Below are 17926 nucleotides of genomic sequence, written 5' to 3'. Positions count from 1 at the left end.
GCTCTATGGTGTCATTTTTCTAGTAACCCAGCCCTGTAACTCAAATATATTCATATACTGTGATGAAATTGTAGGAAAATTCCTCAATGTTCAAATGGAATGTGATTATATTTGGAACCTATTGATTGATTAGTTCTCTAAATTCCACATCTGAGGTGTTTGGCCCCTCTGTAAGTACATTAACAGGAATTTCTCACTTCCTCTGTACCTTTCCCCCCTAAAGTAATTTCTAGAGAAAAGGCACTAGCAGCTGGATATTAGGACAGACATTTCTTGGATGAACTTTAAAGCAAGCTGGGATTCAAAGGGAGGAGGCAAGATTTTATTTCTGACATGAGGAATATTCTTTGCAAAAACATAGATATGGTAGATAGAATGCTATATGTGAGGAACAGCAAAGGAACCAGTTTAGCAAAATTTAGAATGGTTAATATCAGTATAGGGCTTTAAAAGCAAAACAGAGTAGTTCATCTTTTATCTTAGATGTAAGTTTCTTATCCCTGACAGTTTCTTGAACAGTGAAGCAATGTGAGCATATCTGTACTTTAGGAATAAAAATTTGGAAACATATCATGGATGGTAGAAATTTGGAGCAAAGAGGTCAGTTATGTTGCTATTACAATAATTTAGGCAAGAAATAATGAAGACATGAACTAGGGTATTGGCTATGTGAATGAATAGAAGGAAACAGATGTGAGATATATTGTAGAAACAGAATGACAAGACTTGGCAACTGATTGGTTGGATTAAGGAATATTGAGGGGCAGCTACTTAGCTCAATGCATAGAGTCGGGAATAGTAGATAGACCCTCAGGAACACTTATCTTAGCTAGTTCAAGTCTAGCCTCAGACACTTATTAGTTGTGGGATCCCAGACAAATTTAACTTTGTTTGCTTCAATTTCCTCATCTGTAAAATGAGCAGGAAAAATAAATGGAAATATGGGGAATTCAGTGTTTAGAAAGGGAGGACTGAAATTGGTGACACTAATTTTCCCTAGTTCAGATCTGATCTCAGACACTTACTATGTGTTTGACCCTACTTGCCTCAGTTTCCTTATCTATAAAATGAGCTGGACAAGGAACAGAGTTCAGGAGAGAGACTGGGTGGATAGCATTCATGTAGAAGTGATTGCCTGAAATAGATAGGGGAAGACAAGAACTTTGTAAAGAAGCCTGGGATGTATCCTCCTGCAAGGGAATGGAATAAAACTATATTTTTAGATATTTGCTATGTGCTAAGCATTGTGTTAAATGCTGGGAATACAAAGGGAAAACAGATAATCCTTGCTTTCAAAAAGCTACATTCCAATTTGAAAACAACACATATAGGAGAATATCTATATATCTATATTTATATATAGCTGTTGGACAGATGGAAGGAGATTGAGATAATCAAGAAGCATATATTAATCCCTAACTATATGCCAGGTTCTGTGCTAAGGACTGGTAATACAAATACAAATAGAAAGATAATTACCATGCTCAAGGAATTTGCATTATGATGAGGGAAGGAAGAACATAAGATTTTTATGTTGAAGTTGAAAAGTTGGGGACTGTGTTTGGAATAGGAGGTGGGGTGGGGGATAGCACTAGAAAGAACATTCAGAAGAATCAGATGGGTAGCATGGAGAGGAAAGAATACATGATTGATTTGGGAATGATTCTAATGGTTAAAATTTTACACTGGGGGAGGAAGGATATTTCAAGGGTTAATATGACCTTGTGTTTTTTTTTTTTTTTTTTTTTTTTTCCCTCTCCTCCAGGTAGATCACACAGATTGGTTTGCCAATGTTAGAGTCAGCTTAGCTGCCCCCACTACACTTCAACAAATGCTTGAATGAATAGATGAGAAACAATTATTTCATTCCTTTCCAACATATGCTGAACTGTGGATGATTTTTTTTTTTTTTTGATAATAGAGCTGAATGGAAACTTTATTTAGCTTCTGAAGAGCTTAGATTAATTTTTTTTTTTCGTGTCAGATCTCCAGCTGGGATAGAAAATCCATGTGCCAAAATATCACCACAACAGCTGTTCTTTGATATTTCCAGTTGGGACTAAAAGGGTGACTGTCTGACATTTTACTATTATTATTTATTTTGTAGAATAATCTCAAAAACAAAAACAAAAAACCCACCTTATGAGTCAAAGAGTAGCTTGATGGCAGTGTCTTGAATCGGAAGGAGTTAGATTTTTTTATTTTGAATAAAAAAAACTTCCTAAATATTTTTTAAAAAGTCAGGGAAATTAAAAAAAATAAAACAAAACTAGTCTCTTTCAAAAATCTATAGAAGGAAAGGTTGAAGATTGAGTAAACTCTAAGGGAGTAGGTCATTAACTTGTTAATAGGAAGATTGATTGAGGAAGGTTGAGGAGTGAGAGGGTTGAAGGAGAGGAATTTGAGGAAGAATTTTCCAATAGAACTGAGGGATTAATTAGAGAGTTGGAAGATTATCTAGAGAAAAAGGATTTGAGGCAGGAGGAAAAAGTTGAAACTTTTGAAAGAAAAAGAGATGGAAATTTAATGACAACTATTCATAGACTGGTTAACCCTGTAATTGTGATACCAATGTTATGTGTTGCAACTCTTGCAAAGATGATTCTTGTGATGGAATTTAGTAGAAGTAAGAGGGATTGTGAGTAGAAATTCTATCATTTTGTGCAGGCAGCTTTCTACTTTATCAATCTGTGAAGTTTAATAGAAGCAAGCATCCCTGTACTTGAGTCATACAGGGAGTCTTTTACAAATCTTCTAATAAAGGAAGAGAAGTAGTTTGGGGAGAAATTCAATTCTAATTCAGTGGATAATAAGTCAGAATAATATGGAAATCAAGAGTTGGACATTGAGATTTGGGGAGCTTATACTACATATGAATCGATTTATCTTCTTGAGATTTTCTTAGTGACATACTAAAATGAGCTATGCACAAAATTCTCATATATCTAAATTGACTCTAAAGTGGCTTCTTCATTTCCAATAATGGTGATTCTTTGGGCATGAACCAGCTGCATGTAAGTGACAGGATCGACTGTTCTGATGGTTAATTCATTCAAACAGGGTATGTGTTATAATTTAAACATAACATGCAAATTAACGAGTTAATTTAATATTTTGATGTCGTGTAGTTTTTCTTTGATGACTACAGTTTTAAAGTTCTTTGACAGTTTATTTTTCTAAACTGAAGTGAGATTGAACCTTTAGCTAAAGCTGTTAGAGGTCACAAACATATTGGGTTATATTGTATAGTGTTATTTTTAACCAGTTCTAAAGATCAACAACTCATCTATACATGCACAGATGAAAGAGCTAATTTCTAAGATAAATGAAAGTGTTCTGTACAAAAATAAAGAGTCCATCATTCTTCACAGGCCCAAAACAAATACTTATAAGTATGATTTTCCAAATCAATTTCATATTTCATTGTAGTGTTCCTAGTACTGATGTGATATGTGGAGGCATTTTTGTATTAGTTGTTGAACACCCCAACTGCTGCATCCTGTACAAAGTCAGGCTGACATACTGAACATTCTGGGATGGGTGCCAACAGCAAATTGTAGTAATCCAACCTTGTTGTTATAAAGGCATGAATCAAAAGCTCAACATCTTGCTGAGACAGCAATCGTCTTAACCTTGTTATACTCCTGAGATGGTAATATGAAGTCTTATCAATATGGCTGATATGGCTCTCCATGGCAAGCTGAGGGTCAAAAATGACTGAAATTTATCAGGAAGAATATTGCTTTGTGGGATGTCCAGCTGTAGAATTGTGACTACCTATTAAATTTTTACTGAAGACATATATGTCCCACGGGGGATAAGACAGGGGAAAGGAAGATGGAATCAAAACTAAAATAAAAATTGCTTAAATGATATGAAAGTGTGAGATCTTCATTTTCATTTATGGACATCAAATTTTGAGATTATTTCTTAGCCCTCCTTTGATAGAAAGGAGCTAACTCCATGCTACATATAATGGAAAAAACTTTCTGTGTAGTTTCATTTAGTTGTAAACTCTTCTTTCAAGAGAGTGGTTTTTTGAGGTCCATCTTAGAAGATGTATGTGTGTGTGTGTGTGTGTGTGTGTGTGTGTGTGTGTGTGTGTGTGTATGCGTGTGTATTTGTAGTTTAGCGGTAAACTATTCTTTCAAAAGATTTGCATTTTTGTTTTCTTTTAAATCATTTTTTGGCATTTATAGGGTTATAGGAAAGGTTAAACTCAACTGAGTCACCCAAAAAACTCATAGCACTGAAGTTAATTTATAGCTCAATACCAACTGTGATTTTTTTGCTATGTATATATTATTTTGTATTTATGAGATTTCTTCCTTCCAAAGAAATATAGAGACTTAATGTCCTTTGAACTGATTCCAAAACTTACAGATTTCTTCAATAATGTCTGTTAGGATCTAACCCAACAACACAATTGTGTCTCCAAGAAACCTTTCTTTTATTAATTTCATGTCACTTGAAGCATGCCTTTAACTCTGTGTATTCCTCAATACTTAGATTTTCAATTTAATCAATGTTTTGCCCTTAATATTGACCTTGAAATAGTTCTCATATTGTTTGTTAGATCTAGAACTGATCTTCCAATTAGAGTTAGAGTGCTCCAAAGGCAATAAAGACTTGAAAGTAGATTAGAATAGAAAACCGTATGCTGAATTTGTTCTTGAAGTACCTGGACTCAGAACCTGATTAATCTTTATGACCTGGAACAAGTTACTCAATCTCTTTGTAAAAAAGGAAAGTTAGATTTGATGATTTCTAAGGTCTCTGAATTGTAATTCTATCACCTTCTCTTTCTTTGGTAAATCTCCTATTCCACAGCCTCTACTTTTTTCCTTTTTTTTTTTTTTTTTTTTTTTTTTTTGGAAAAAAAACAAACTTCTGCATAAATGAAAACACTAAAGTAAATTTTGTCTCTTTAATACAAAGAGTATTCTAACTTTTAAAATGCTTTCCCAAATAAAATGTTTTGTGAATTCTAAAATTAATGTTCTTATAGTTAAAATTCCTCATATTTTAGGAAATACAAAATCAAAATTCCTATATTCATTGTCAATCAAACTATCAGTAGAAATGATAAAAACTAGAATAGAGCATAAGAATGCCAGTAGCTCTCCAGGGTTTTGTCATTGTTAACATTATGGACTTGGAGAGATAGATTTGATAGGAATCACTGAGATTATTAATGGCGTCCTGTTACTTCTTCTGTCATTATTCTTGTGTGAATATGAAAATACATATGGCACAATTTAAAATAATCTCATTATGTTCTGAGAAAAGAAAATCATTATACTTCTTTTTTGCTGAGGCAATTGGGGTTAAGTGACTTGCCCAGGGTCACACAGATAGGAAGTGTTAAGTGTCTGAGGTCAGATTTGAGGTCAGATTAGAACTCAGGTCCTCCTGACTTCAGGTCCAGCACTCTATCCACTGCACCATCTAGCTGCCCCTAACATTCTTTTTTTTCCCCAAATTTTGAGCTCACATTCTCTCTTTTATCCTCCTCTCCCCCATTGAGAAAGAAAGAAATTTGACATAGATTATAATACATGCATAGTCATGCAAAACACATTTCTATGTAAATCATTTTGGAAAAGAAATACATAAAAAAGCCAAGAAAAATAAAGAAAAAATTTCTTTAAATATAGGTTCTACAAGTTCTTTCTCTGGATATAGACAGCATATTTCATCATAAGATCTACAGAATTGTCTTGGGTTGTATTGCTGAGCATAGCCAAGTTGTTCACAGTAGATTATCTTATAATATTGCAGTTATTATATATAATGTTCTCTTGGTTCTGCTTATTTTGCTTTCCCTTAGTTCTCTTTTCCCTTTCTCTTCCTTTTCTGTAAAGTAAGAAATTTCTACACCTGAGTGTGTACATTATTCACTCTTTGAGCCAATTCAGATGGGAAGAAATTTAATATGATCCTCCCCCACCACTTCCCATCCTCTATAAAATCTTTTTCAGGACTCTTAGGTCAGATAATTTGCCCCTTTCTTTCTCTCCCTTTTCCCTTCTCAGTGCATTCTTCTTTCTCATCCCTTAATTAAAAAAAATATACCATCATATTCAACTCATATCACTGCTTTCTATCTGTGTATACTTATTCTAATTGCTCTAATGTAAGACAATTTTTAGGAGTTATACATAACATTTTAACCTTACATAATCCTGTGATTTCTCTTTTCTATTGTCATTTTTAGGCTTTTCTTGACTCTTGTATTTCAAAGTCAAATTTTCTATTCATCTCTAGTCTTTTTATAGAGAATGACTGAAAGACTTATACAAGGATTATACTCAGTTTTTCTGAGTAGGTAATTGTTGCTTATAAAACTAGTTCTTATGCCTCTCCCTCAGGATATCATGCTTCAAATCTTCTGATCCTTTAGTGTAGAAGCTACTAAATCTTGTGTCATCATGATTGTGGCTGCATGATATTTGAATTCTTTCTTTTTGACTGCTTGAAGTATTTTCTCCATTTTTGAGAGTTTTCATTTTGGAATCTCAGGAAATGATTGGTAGGTTTTTTGAATTTATATTTTATCCTCTAGTTCTAGAGTATCAGGGTAATTTTCCTTTACAATTTCTTGAAAGATGAAGACACTTTTTAAAATCATGATTTTGAGGTAGTTCAATAATTCTTAAATTATCCTTCCTGGGTCTATTTCCCAATGAGCTATTTAACATACTTTTGCATTTCTTCATTCTTTTGATTCTGTTTGATTGTTACTTGATATCTCATAAAGTCATTACCTTCCACTTACCCAATTTTAACTTTTGGTGAATCATTTCCCTCAGTAAACTTTTATACTTTCTCTTCCATTGTTTGGCCACTTCTGTTTTTTAAAGTTTCAGCTTTTCAGTGAATTTTGTGCTTCTTTTTCCATTTGGCCAATTCTGCTTATCAAGGCATTCTTCTCTTCATTGGACTTTTTGAGCCTCTTTTACCATTTTCCCTATTTTTTTTAAAGGTGTTATTTTCTTTAGTATTGTTTTGGGCCTCCTTTACAAAGTTGTTGACTCTTTTTTTCATGATTTTCTTGCATCACTCACATTTCTCCTCTTAATTTTTCCTTTATTTATATCTTAGTTGACATTTATCACCTTATTGAGTTCTTTCATGGCCTGAGACCAATTCATATTTTTTGATGAGGCTTTTGACTTTTAACTCTATGCTAAAGTTACACTGCTTCCCAAATTTCAATTTTTTTTTTGTATATAGTTTTTTTTTTTTTTTTTTTTTTAAATTCAGCAGACCTGTAAGTTTTTGGCTCTTCCAAGGTGGTATGATATAGGGAGAAGTGTGTTTACTATTCTCCTTCACTGTTTGTGCACTAGTTTGTGAGTGATTACAATCACTTTTTTCAAGCCTGGAACTGTGACCAGGGTCTCTGCTCCACTGAAGCTTCAAAATTTTCTGTGCTTTGTGTCCTTCCTCCAATTGGGAATAAGATCAACTGCAATCCAGATCCAAATTTAGGCAATGCAACAGAGTCCCCGGGGGCTAGCAAAGCAACCCCATAAATCTCCTTCTGACCACTGTCTGATCCCCTTACCATCTGGAAACCACCACTGCTGGCATTGATTCAGTCATCCCAAGAATAGCTCCTGGTTTGTTAGGGTCCAGTTGGTATTGATGCGGACTTAACTGGACTGGATTTCTTTCTCACTCTGGTGCAACAGACCTTTCTTACTGACCTTCTAAATTGTCTTGGGATGAAAAATTGTTTCATTTTGTCTTTTTGTGGGTTCTGCCTGCCTAGAATTTGTTTAGTCATTATTTAATGATACTTACAGGGATTTGGAAGAGAGCTCAAGTGAAGTTTTTGCTCTGCTATCTCGGCTCTGCCTCAACAATATTTTTTTTTTTAAAGAAGCAAGATAATTTTAGATATATGACCACTTTGCATGTGGATTGAATCAGAAAATTGTAAAGACTGACATGTAGTTGAAAGGTATTTAATTTATATTAACATATGTCTCAATGAGTCACAGAATTAGTTTTCAAAAACAGCCCATTTGTTTTCATAAATTTTAAAAGGAGCATTAGATAGCAATCTTCCAGATTTCATTGTTGACTTTTAAAAATGTACAGAATATGTCTTTGACTTTGGCTATCAATTCTACTTAACCTTTCTCTGTTATTCTGGAATATCATCACTTAGATTGTTAGTACCATAGAATGTCAGGAATGGAAGTGAACTGAGAGATACAGTCTACTCATTTTACAAATTAATAAACTGACCTCCACAGAGGTTAAAGTGACTGAATCAATATCAGAAAGCTAATTTCTTACTCTTCTGCCTATCTTTGTATAGGTAAAAATCCTAAAAAATTTCCTTGGGCCAGCAAATTTTCAGCACCATTTTTAAGCAGCATCAAGTAAACTTACTGACTTGGCCTAGATGACATTTAGGCCCTTGAAATGGTTGTTTATGATTCAACCAGTTTTGTTTTGTTTTTTTTCTTAGCAAGCCCTTTTGCAACATTATTGTATTGTATTATGGTTTCTACTGAATGACTATAAAGTTGTCATTTTTGCAAATTTTATTATTTTTTTTTTGTTGCTTCCCTCAGAATTTTTCTCTCTTTATTGGGTGTGCACTTGCTGTTTATCTCTTTAGCTCTTTCTTAAATTTAAATCTTTGATTCAAAAAGTGTAACTGAGAGATCCATGCCTTTGGCTTAGAATATCAACATATTTACACAGCTTTTAAGTACTAGGGTGATAATTGAATGGGGGAATAAAAATTATTAAGGATTATTATGTGTCTTACATTATGCTCAGTATAGGGATATAAACAAATGTAAGCAATCTCTTCTCTTAGTGAACTCATATTCCTCCTCATTTCTCACTCTGGGACTTTTTTGACTTCTCCATGATGTAGCCCATTTTTCTTAAATCTTCATCATTCTGCAAGTTACTATCAGCCATGGTTCCATCTTATTACTATTTTCTGTATCTCTTATTAGAGAGTAGATCCATGGACTCTAAAAATCTTTATTTAAGAAGAGAAGCTCAACTCAAACATTTCATTTCTCACCTGGTTGCATTCTGGGATTTCCCTAATTTCTTCTCTATGCTTTTCTAAGGCTATCTTTCTTGCCTTTTTAGCTTACTTTTTTGTATTTCTTCCCTCACTAGGGTCTAGTCTCTTTGGGAGCAGGCGCTATCTTTTTTCATCTTTATAACAATGATATTTAGTCCAGTGCCTGGCAAATAATAAATATGTGATGTTTACTGAGTATTGACTATTAATATTCTAATAGAAAAGAGTCATATAGAAAAATCCAAAGGTTAGATGCAATGTCATGATGATCCTTATAGTTTAGCGAAGGCAGATGGCAAAGAAAGCATTCTTGTCATGCCTAAATTCCTTCATCTAGGAATTACAGACTATGGGAATGCTCAAGGAATCTAGACTAATATTCTATGTCTACAAAAATTGAGCTTTTATATTTTGGTATTTTCAATTAGATTATTATTACTCTTAAGATAAAATTGGACCCACTTTAGGACTCTTGAACTTATGAAAAACACACAGATTTTGATGATAATTGAAACCATAGGAATATTACTTGTGTAGATCTGCTTTGGAAACCTCTCTTTGAAGATTTAGCATCTTTACTATAGGAAATGACACTTGAGATTCCAGGTAGTTTTTCAATTTTCGAAATCAATTTTGGACTCTGAATAGATATTCCCTTGGAAGGTAAACAAAGCTTTTGTATTGTGGAGTTTCAAGGTGAGAAATAACATTGGAGAATTTCTTATGATGTTATTTCCTGTTATACTTATTGTACTCTTTTTGTTAGTCTCACTTGGTCCTTATTCAAATAACCCAAGTATATAGTGAGGCTTCCTGGCTCTTCCACTTTTGTCAGATTTTCTATTTTCTATTAAAATCAGTTTAACTTGGGTTTATCCTCATCTGAATTGGCTTATTTCTAGGTTTACGTGTACCATCAGTATCACAATTAACAGGTAATAGTCATTTGACTGGAAAACACTAGTAAAGCACAAAAATGAGCTTTTGTTATCCATCTCCAGAGGCATGATTTCTATTCCTACTCCCAACCCTCTAAAATAGAATGGAATAGAACAGAAAACCACCACTACCAATTATTGATGTAAATAGAGGTAGTACTATTAAGTGAAGCTATTACCTCAGGAAAGATGTATTTTTCTCATATATAGTGCTTTGTGCTGAAAGTCTGTACAACACAGTCAGATGGTCACAGCTCTTAGGCTTAGCTATTATCCCATTCGGTATTCTTCATCACTGGTCCAACATCTGATGTCCTGGCTCTGAGCCTTTGCCACATTTGGGATAAGTACTGTTTTTTTCTAAATCCCTGCCATATTATCATTGTTGGCCTGCCTCTCTTTGCCCCATAATCCCTATTCTCCTCCAATTACCACTTTTACCTTTAGCCAATGGCATGGGATAATGGGTTCTATCAACCCATCTGCTCTACTTACATACAAATATAAGTGGTTACCTTTAGAGATGAAATTATTTTAAGAATGTGAGATGACATGGGTTAAAGCCTCATAACCACTAACCAGTGAGACTAGACACAATTACAATTAGGTCCTGTAAAGTACAAATAATGAATCTTGTGAAGTGGTCTCAGTATTCAAATTTTTACTGCATATTTTTTGGCTGAAACATATACCATATTTAATGTATTTATAACTTTAAATAGTATAAATTTGAATAAATGCAACTGACTCATAGGATTCATTATTCATATGCACTGGGACCAGGTTGTTCTCTCTTCAAATGATAAAATAACAATAGCCTTGGATTTGGAATTAGAAAACCTGGTTTTAAATTCTGGTTTGTTGTTTAATCCTGTGTGACTTGGAAGGATTTATTTTCCTTCTCTAGGACTTGCTTTTTTCATTTGTAAAATAACAGTATTAAACTAGATGACATTTCTGTTCATTTCCCACTTTTATCCTAAATTTTGATGAATTTAGATTTGTGAGTGTTCTTTGTAATCTCTCTTAAGAGATTACAAAAAAAAAACCATAAAAACTTATGTTTTACATTCATATTCTATTACATTTACTTGTAAATATTGTTTATCTTATCTATTAAATTGTAAGCCTTTTGTGATATGGGACAATATCTTCCTCATTGTCATTTCTATCAAAATGCCAAGCATAGTAGTTAGTACAGATTTGGTAGTTAACACATGTTTATTAAATAAATCTTTATTGAAATGAAATTAAAATTTTACATAACAGACAATTTTTTAAAATGACAATATGCAGTTTTTCTTCTGAATGTTGTTTTAATAAAAATTCTGATTTAGTAAAGACTTTAAAATATCTATTGTCATTTGTAATAAGAAAATGAACCAGGTGGTAAAGCTAACTGTTCCAACTGTTCCTCTCTTTGCTAAAGAAACAAAACTTCCTCTCTGCCTCTGTGTATATCTCCGTCTCTCTCTGTGTGTCTCTGTCTCTGAGTCTCTCTCTCTTTCTCTCTCTCTCTGTTTCTGTCTTCTTCTATATCTCTTTGTCTATCTCTTTCAGCCTCTCTGTCTCTCTCTCTCTGTGTCTTTCTTTTTTTTCTCTCTGCAGTTGCATTTTTTTTATCAGCCCAATTGATATAATCATACAAGGTAAAGAATAAATGACAGAGAGGATGAGGCATTAATGTATTTAACAAAGGGAAAAGACATTATCTATTTATGAAGTGTGAAGAAATTTCCTTGATGGAATTGAAGGGGCAGCTTGTCATTGCCTTTTAAAGTATTGTCCACAATTCTAGTGGCCCTTAAAAAGCAAGTTGATAGTTATGGGAGGGACAGTAAAGAGTAGGAATAATTTTATGGAATGTAATCCTTGCAACTCTACCAAAATAAAGAAGTGAATTTCTTTCTCCATTTCTTCTTCAGCATTGTCCATACATTTTTACAGAATTTTTATTTGCTGGGAAAGAGATGTTGCCATTCAGTAGGGAGCAGAAAGCATGAGAAAGACAGTAATTCTTTAAATGTGGCCTGAAGGAATTGAGCCTTGACAATAGAGAAGAGAGTCTATACACTTGGGATTCAAGCTGTAGAAAGGATTAGACCTTGGAAGGCAAGCTAAAATACTGTATCCAGAGGAAAAGAGTAAAAGCATACCACAGAATAGACAGAATTTTAGGGCCCTATAGTACTCCAGGTGTGATTTGCTTTGATTACATGTATTTCCTATGTGTATGGCTCACTGAGTACTCTAAATTTGCACCTATTTTTAAAATATATTACTTTGTTGCAGGAAATGAGAAAAGAGTAGGAATGAAGGCAGGGCAAGTAATATTGCATTGCTATAGTTCTTATTAGGCTGACAATCCACGTTTTTGCTTTGAAGTAATTGTGACTACTCTCTGAGTATTTGTTAAAGGTAGACATACTGGTAGGGGGCTGATCAGTCATATTTTCAGAAGTACAAACTCTCAGGTTAACCTTTCAAAGTGGTAACTCTATTATGGATTCAACTTGTATAACAGTGAGTATCATGATGAGGAGGCAGCTCAGAAAGGGGTGCTATACTTTTCAGTGATTTTTAATATGCTCTTTCTCTCTCTTATTTGGATGGACATTATTACTTGGGCATTTTCTTTCCACTCTTTTATGGAAACATCAATTATATTTGTTATATTTTGTGTTAGAAACAAGGACAATTGAAAAATCAACAAGTTATTAAGCTAATTGTCTTCTTAAATATAGACTTAGTTTTGATAATCGTGGTTGTTGGTCCAACTAGAATACAAAATCAGTTGCAAGAACTGATAGAAAACAAAGCAAAAAAAAACAAAAAAAAACTTTCTAGGAGGATTCAGAAGCATAAAAAATTGAATGGTCTTAGCTCGGAGGGTAATTTACTGGAACAAGGTCAATGGCTGGGCGAGAAAGAAATTCTGTATTGTAGCTATTTACATTGAGCATATCTAGTAGCCACAGTATTATAGTTTTGAATGGTAACATTTTTTTTTGTAAAAAAATCAGTACAAACATTGACCGTTTAAAAAAAGATTACATTTTCATCCATCCCCACTGAGAATCAATGAAAACATGTGTATTGATCAACGATAATGGCTGAGCTTGATTGTTCCATGTTGCATTTCTTTAGTAATGTTTTCAAAGAAAAAAAGAAAACTGGCATTCCATTCCATCAGCCTCAGGAATGAAACAGACCAAAAAAAAAGTTAGCGATGAAAATGTTGCTATTGCTCTCTTGAAGTTTCTGGTTTTAGTTGTCATGTTACAATAGTATTCAGTACTTTTTTTTTTTTTTTTTTTTTTTGGAGGCTGGGGTTAAGTGACTTGCCCAGGGTCACACAGCTAGGAAGTGTTGAGTGTCTGAGACCAGATTTGAACTCGGGTCCTCCTGAGGCTGGTGCTCTAACCACTGCACCACCTAGCTGCCCCTATTTATTACTTTTTAATGTATTCTTTGTATGTTCCTCTTAATTGGATGACCATTATTACTTGGACACTTTCCTTTCATCCATTTATTCAAACATCAAATGATGTGTTACTTTTTGTGTTGGATTAGGTATTAGGTAGTAACCTAATTATCTTCTTAAATATAGACAGAATTTTGAAAATTGTAGTTGCTAGTCTACCTAAAATACAAAACCAGTTCCAAGAATTGGCAAAGAAAAGAAAATAAAACAAACAAACAACAAAAAAAAGCTTTCTAGGAGGATTCAGAAATAAGAAATTGAATGGTCTTAACTCAGGAGAGTAATTTGCTTGAAACAAGGTAAATGGCTAGGCAAGGAAGAAATTCTGCATTGCAACCATTTACATTGAACATAACTAGCAGCCATATTATTATAGTTTTGAATGGTAACTTTTTTTAGGGTCATTTACCACAGTGACTAGCATGTAGCACATGATTGTTAAGTGATTGTTTAGTTGTTTTTATTTCAAGAATTATCAGGTTATCAGAAGTATAGGAATATAAGTTTTGACTTCAGCATGTGCTAAATGCCAGGTTTAGTTAGGAAACCTCATCTTCCTCAGTTCAAATCTGACCTCAGACAAATACTGGGCAAACACTTTTTTTGTGTCAATTTTCTCATCAATAAAATGATCTGGAGAAGGAAATTGCAAACTACTCTAGTATTTTTGCCAAGAAAACTCCAAAATGGAGTCATGGACAGTTGGAAATAACTGAAACAACTGAATATGTTATAGAAAGAGGACTGAATTTGGAACCCTATAGAACTGAGTTCATTTCCTAGCTTTTCTATTTAATTATATGACTTTATCTGTTTTCGTTGCAGATTTCTCATCTATTATAAGAAGTGATTGGCCAAGATCAGGGTTTTGCTTGACTCAGCTTGTATTGGCTTCAAAGAGCCAATTGTTAAATACCTTAGAAATCAGAAAATTCTACATATTAGGTGTCGGTTTATTATTTTATTGATTGATTAAACTTAAAAAATGATGGAGAAAAGGTTAATAATAAAACTTAAACTATATTTCTTTTATATTGGGGGCTGATTGTTAAACATTTGCCAGGATAACCCCTTGTCTGAATGATTTCTGAATATCTTTTCTGAGTTTTGAATCTTATCCTAAAACATGCAAATTATCAAAATTAACAAGAGTAGGCTAAACGTTTACTTGGCTATACCCATAGAAGTGTTTGAAAAGCATGTTTCTTGTTATTTTTATAAGTTCCAATTATAGATAAGATGTATTTATTATAGTAAATTACTTATGTGTTCAGCATTTCACAGACTTCCTTCCCTAGTATTTTGAATGGTACATTCTTTTTCACTTTCTTCAAAAAACAAACTACATCCCTCCCTCAAAAAAAAAAAAAGAAAAAAAAAAGAAAAGAACAACTATGTACACTTTGGGGCTATCTATTAGATTATTTGGTCATTTTTGGTGCTTTATAACACCAGAAAAATGAGGAAGAATTTCATCTCTTTTAAAGTGAATACTTTTTTTGCATGAAGATTCTTTGAAAATTTGATCCACAGTAAAACAAACTAGGTAAGTAAGATGCAGAAGCAAACAAATACAGCAATTTAATGTTCAAAAAACTTGAGAATCAAATACTAGGGGATGAAATTCCTGTTCAACAAGAATTTCTAGGAAAATTGTAAAGCAATTTGGCAGATCAATTCCACCTACTATAAGCTATAATTAGCTCCAAATGGAGAAATGACAAAATATAAAAACTCTCATGATTTAAAAAACAGAAAATAGAAAAAGATGTTCTTTACAACTAGGTTTAGGGGGAGAACTGACTAACAAAAAATAGAGAAGATTATTAAAAACAAAACATATAACTTTTATTATGTAAATTTTTTAAAAAGCTTTTACAAAAGCAAAATCAATGCAACTAGAATAATAATACAAACTGGTAACGAGGAGCAAAGAAGTTTTCCTGAAATATCTCTGAATAAAAGACTACTTGTATGTGATAGAGCATGAAATAGTCTATTCTCTAGTAGCTAAGTAATCAGTTAATATATTTTTAAAAAACAGTTTTAAAAAAAATCACAAACTGATAGTCACATAAGGACACACTCTAAATCATTAAAAATGGTAATAATAAAATCAATGCAATGTGTGTTTCACTTCTGTAAAAGAGAAAAAATTTAAAAGAAATAATTACTTTTTAGCAGGACTGGGGGAAGATCATAATGGCACATAAATGTTAGTAAAACTGTGAATTGATCCATTCATTGTGTAATACAATTTGGAATTAGAGAAAAATTATTAAACTATAGTTTTTGATTTCACTGTTAATAATGTTCATAAAGATAAAGAAAAGTACCATATATACCAAGATAACAAGAGTAGCACTTTTTGTGGAAACAAACAAAATAAAACAAATAAATGAGAAAAATGCATATTTATTGATTAGGAAATTGCTGAACAAACTATGGTATACAGATATAGTGGAATGGAATTGTGCTAATAGCCAAACATGAAGAATTCAGAAAAAATGGGAAGACTTGCATGAACTAATTTATTTTATTTTATTAAAGCTTTTTATTTTTCAAAACACATGCATGGACATTTCTTTAACATTAGCCCTTGTAAAACCTTGTGTTCCAATTTTCCCTCTTTTCCCCTACACACTCCCCTAGATGGCAAATAGTTTAATATACGTCAAACATGGTAGAAATATGTTAAATCCAATATATGCATACACATTTATACAATTATCTATATATTTGCAGCAGATAAAAATCAAATCAAACCAAAAATAAAATGCAAGGAAGCAACAATGAAAAGAGTGAAAATGCAGTTCCCATGATCCTTTCTGGGTGTAGATGGCTCTCTTTGTCACTGGACAATTGGTACTGGTTTGAATCATCTCAATGTTGAAGAGAGCCACGTTCATCAGAATTGATCATCATATAGTCTTGTTTCTGTGTATAATGATCTCTTGGTTCTGCTCATTCCACTTAGCATCAGTTCTTCTAAGTCTCTCTAGGCCCCTCTGAAATCATCTGCTGATGATTTCTTAGAGAAAATTAATATTTCACAACATCCATGTACCATGATTTATTTAGCGATTCTCCAATTGATGGGCATCCACTCAGATTCCAGTTTCTAACCACTATAAAAGGCTGCCACAAACATTTTTGCACATGTAGGTCTCTTTCCCTCCTTTAAGATCTCTTTGGGATATAAGCCCACTAGAAACCCTGCTGGGTCAAAGAGTATTCACAGTTTGATAACTTTTAGAGCATAGTTCCAAATTCCCATGAACTGATTTAGAATAAATAGAAAGAGAACCAAGAAAAAAGAAATATTACACAATAACTACAGGAACAAGAATGAAAAATTTAAAAAAGACCTTGAACTCAGGTCAAAGACAATGAACAATGATGTTTCCAAAGAACAGTTGTTCAAACACAACTCTCACCTATTGGTAAGAAGTATGTAGTACCAATGATGAATATTGCGTTCTGTGTTATACATGATTACTACATCAGTATTGTTTAATTTTTTTTTGATTATGGGATGGTATTTAGAAGATGGGGAAAAATTAGGGTACATTAGAAAAGACTATGATGTTAAAACAAAGGCTTTTTGAAATTTAAAATTCAAAATAAGTTGGTTCAATGTAGTTCCATTTTGCTGCTAGCTTATTTAGCCTCAAATGGATTGAATAAATTAAAAATAAAAGTGATCTAATCTTTGGTTTCTTCATTGTACTTAGCAAGGAGATTAAATATCTTCATTCAGTACATATAACAACAGTAGGACCCCCTCCCGTAATTTATAAGCTTAAAAAACCCCACAAAATAAAACTAACCAAATAATGAACAAGGGTGTTATACTGAAATATTCACAAAAATCTTCAATGACTGATAGTGGCATGGGAATGGCCATCAATTTTTGAAAGTTCCAAACCTGGAATGTCCTACTAAGCTCAGAAGATATTGAACATGGGTTTGGGAATGAAATGCATTTAAATTTAGCTAAGTTCCCAGAGGCTCACCACTAGATTGGCATTAAAATGCTAAATATTTTGACTACTGAAACTTTCTAATTCTTTTTATGTTGTGATCAGTATCTTTTGAAACATTTTTCTGTTTTCATTATATTTTACTGAAAACACATTATGTCATTGTCTACTTTTCATAATGTTTCCCTTATATTTTAAGTTGCTTTTTAATCTTTTAAAGTTATCAGAATTCTTTCAGGGGGACATGAGAATGGGAAGTTTATTTCTATACTTGGTTGTTTTCCTCCTACTTTGTTCTCATGAGTCTTGTAGAGAATTCATTGCTCTCATATAATTCTACTCTCTAGGTCTCAGAGCTCAATCATAATTCAACCAAGTCTCATGTTGAAAAATCTAGGCTGTATGGAGACAGAAGAGACATTAATATATTTATTTTACTTTTGTATCTTGTACTGTA

The sequence above is a fragment of the Sminthopsis crassicaudata genome, chromosome 5 (assembly GCF_048593235.1).
Source record: "Sminthopsis crassicaudata isolate SCR6 chromosome 5, ASM4859323v1, whole genome shotgun sequence".
Taxonomy (NCBI): Eukaryota; Metazoa; Chordata; class Mammalia; order Dasyuromorphia; family Dasyuridae; genus Sminthopsis; species Sminthopsis crassicaudata.
This window is presented reverse-complemented; position numbering follows the sequence as displayed.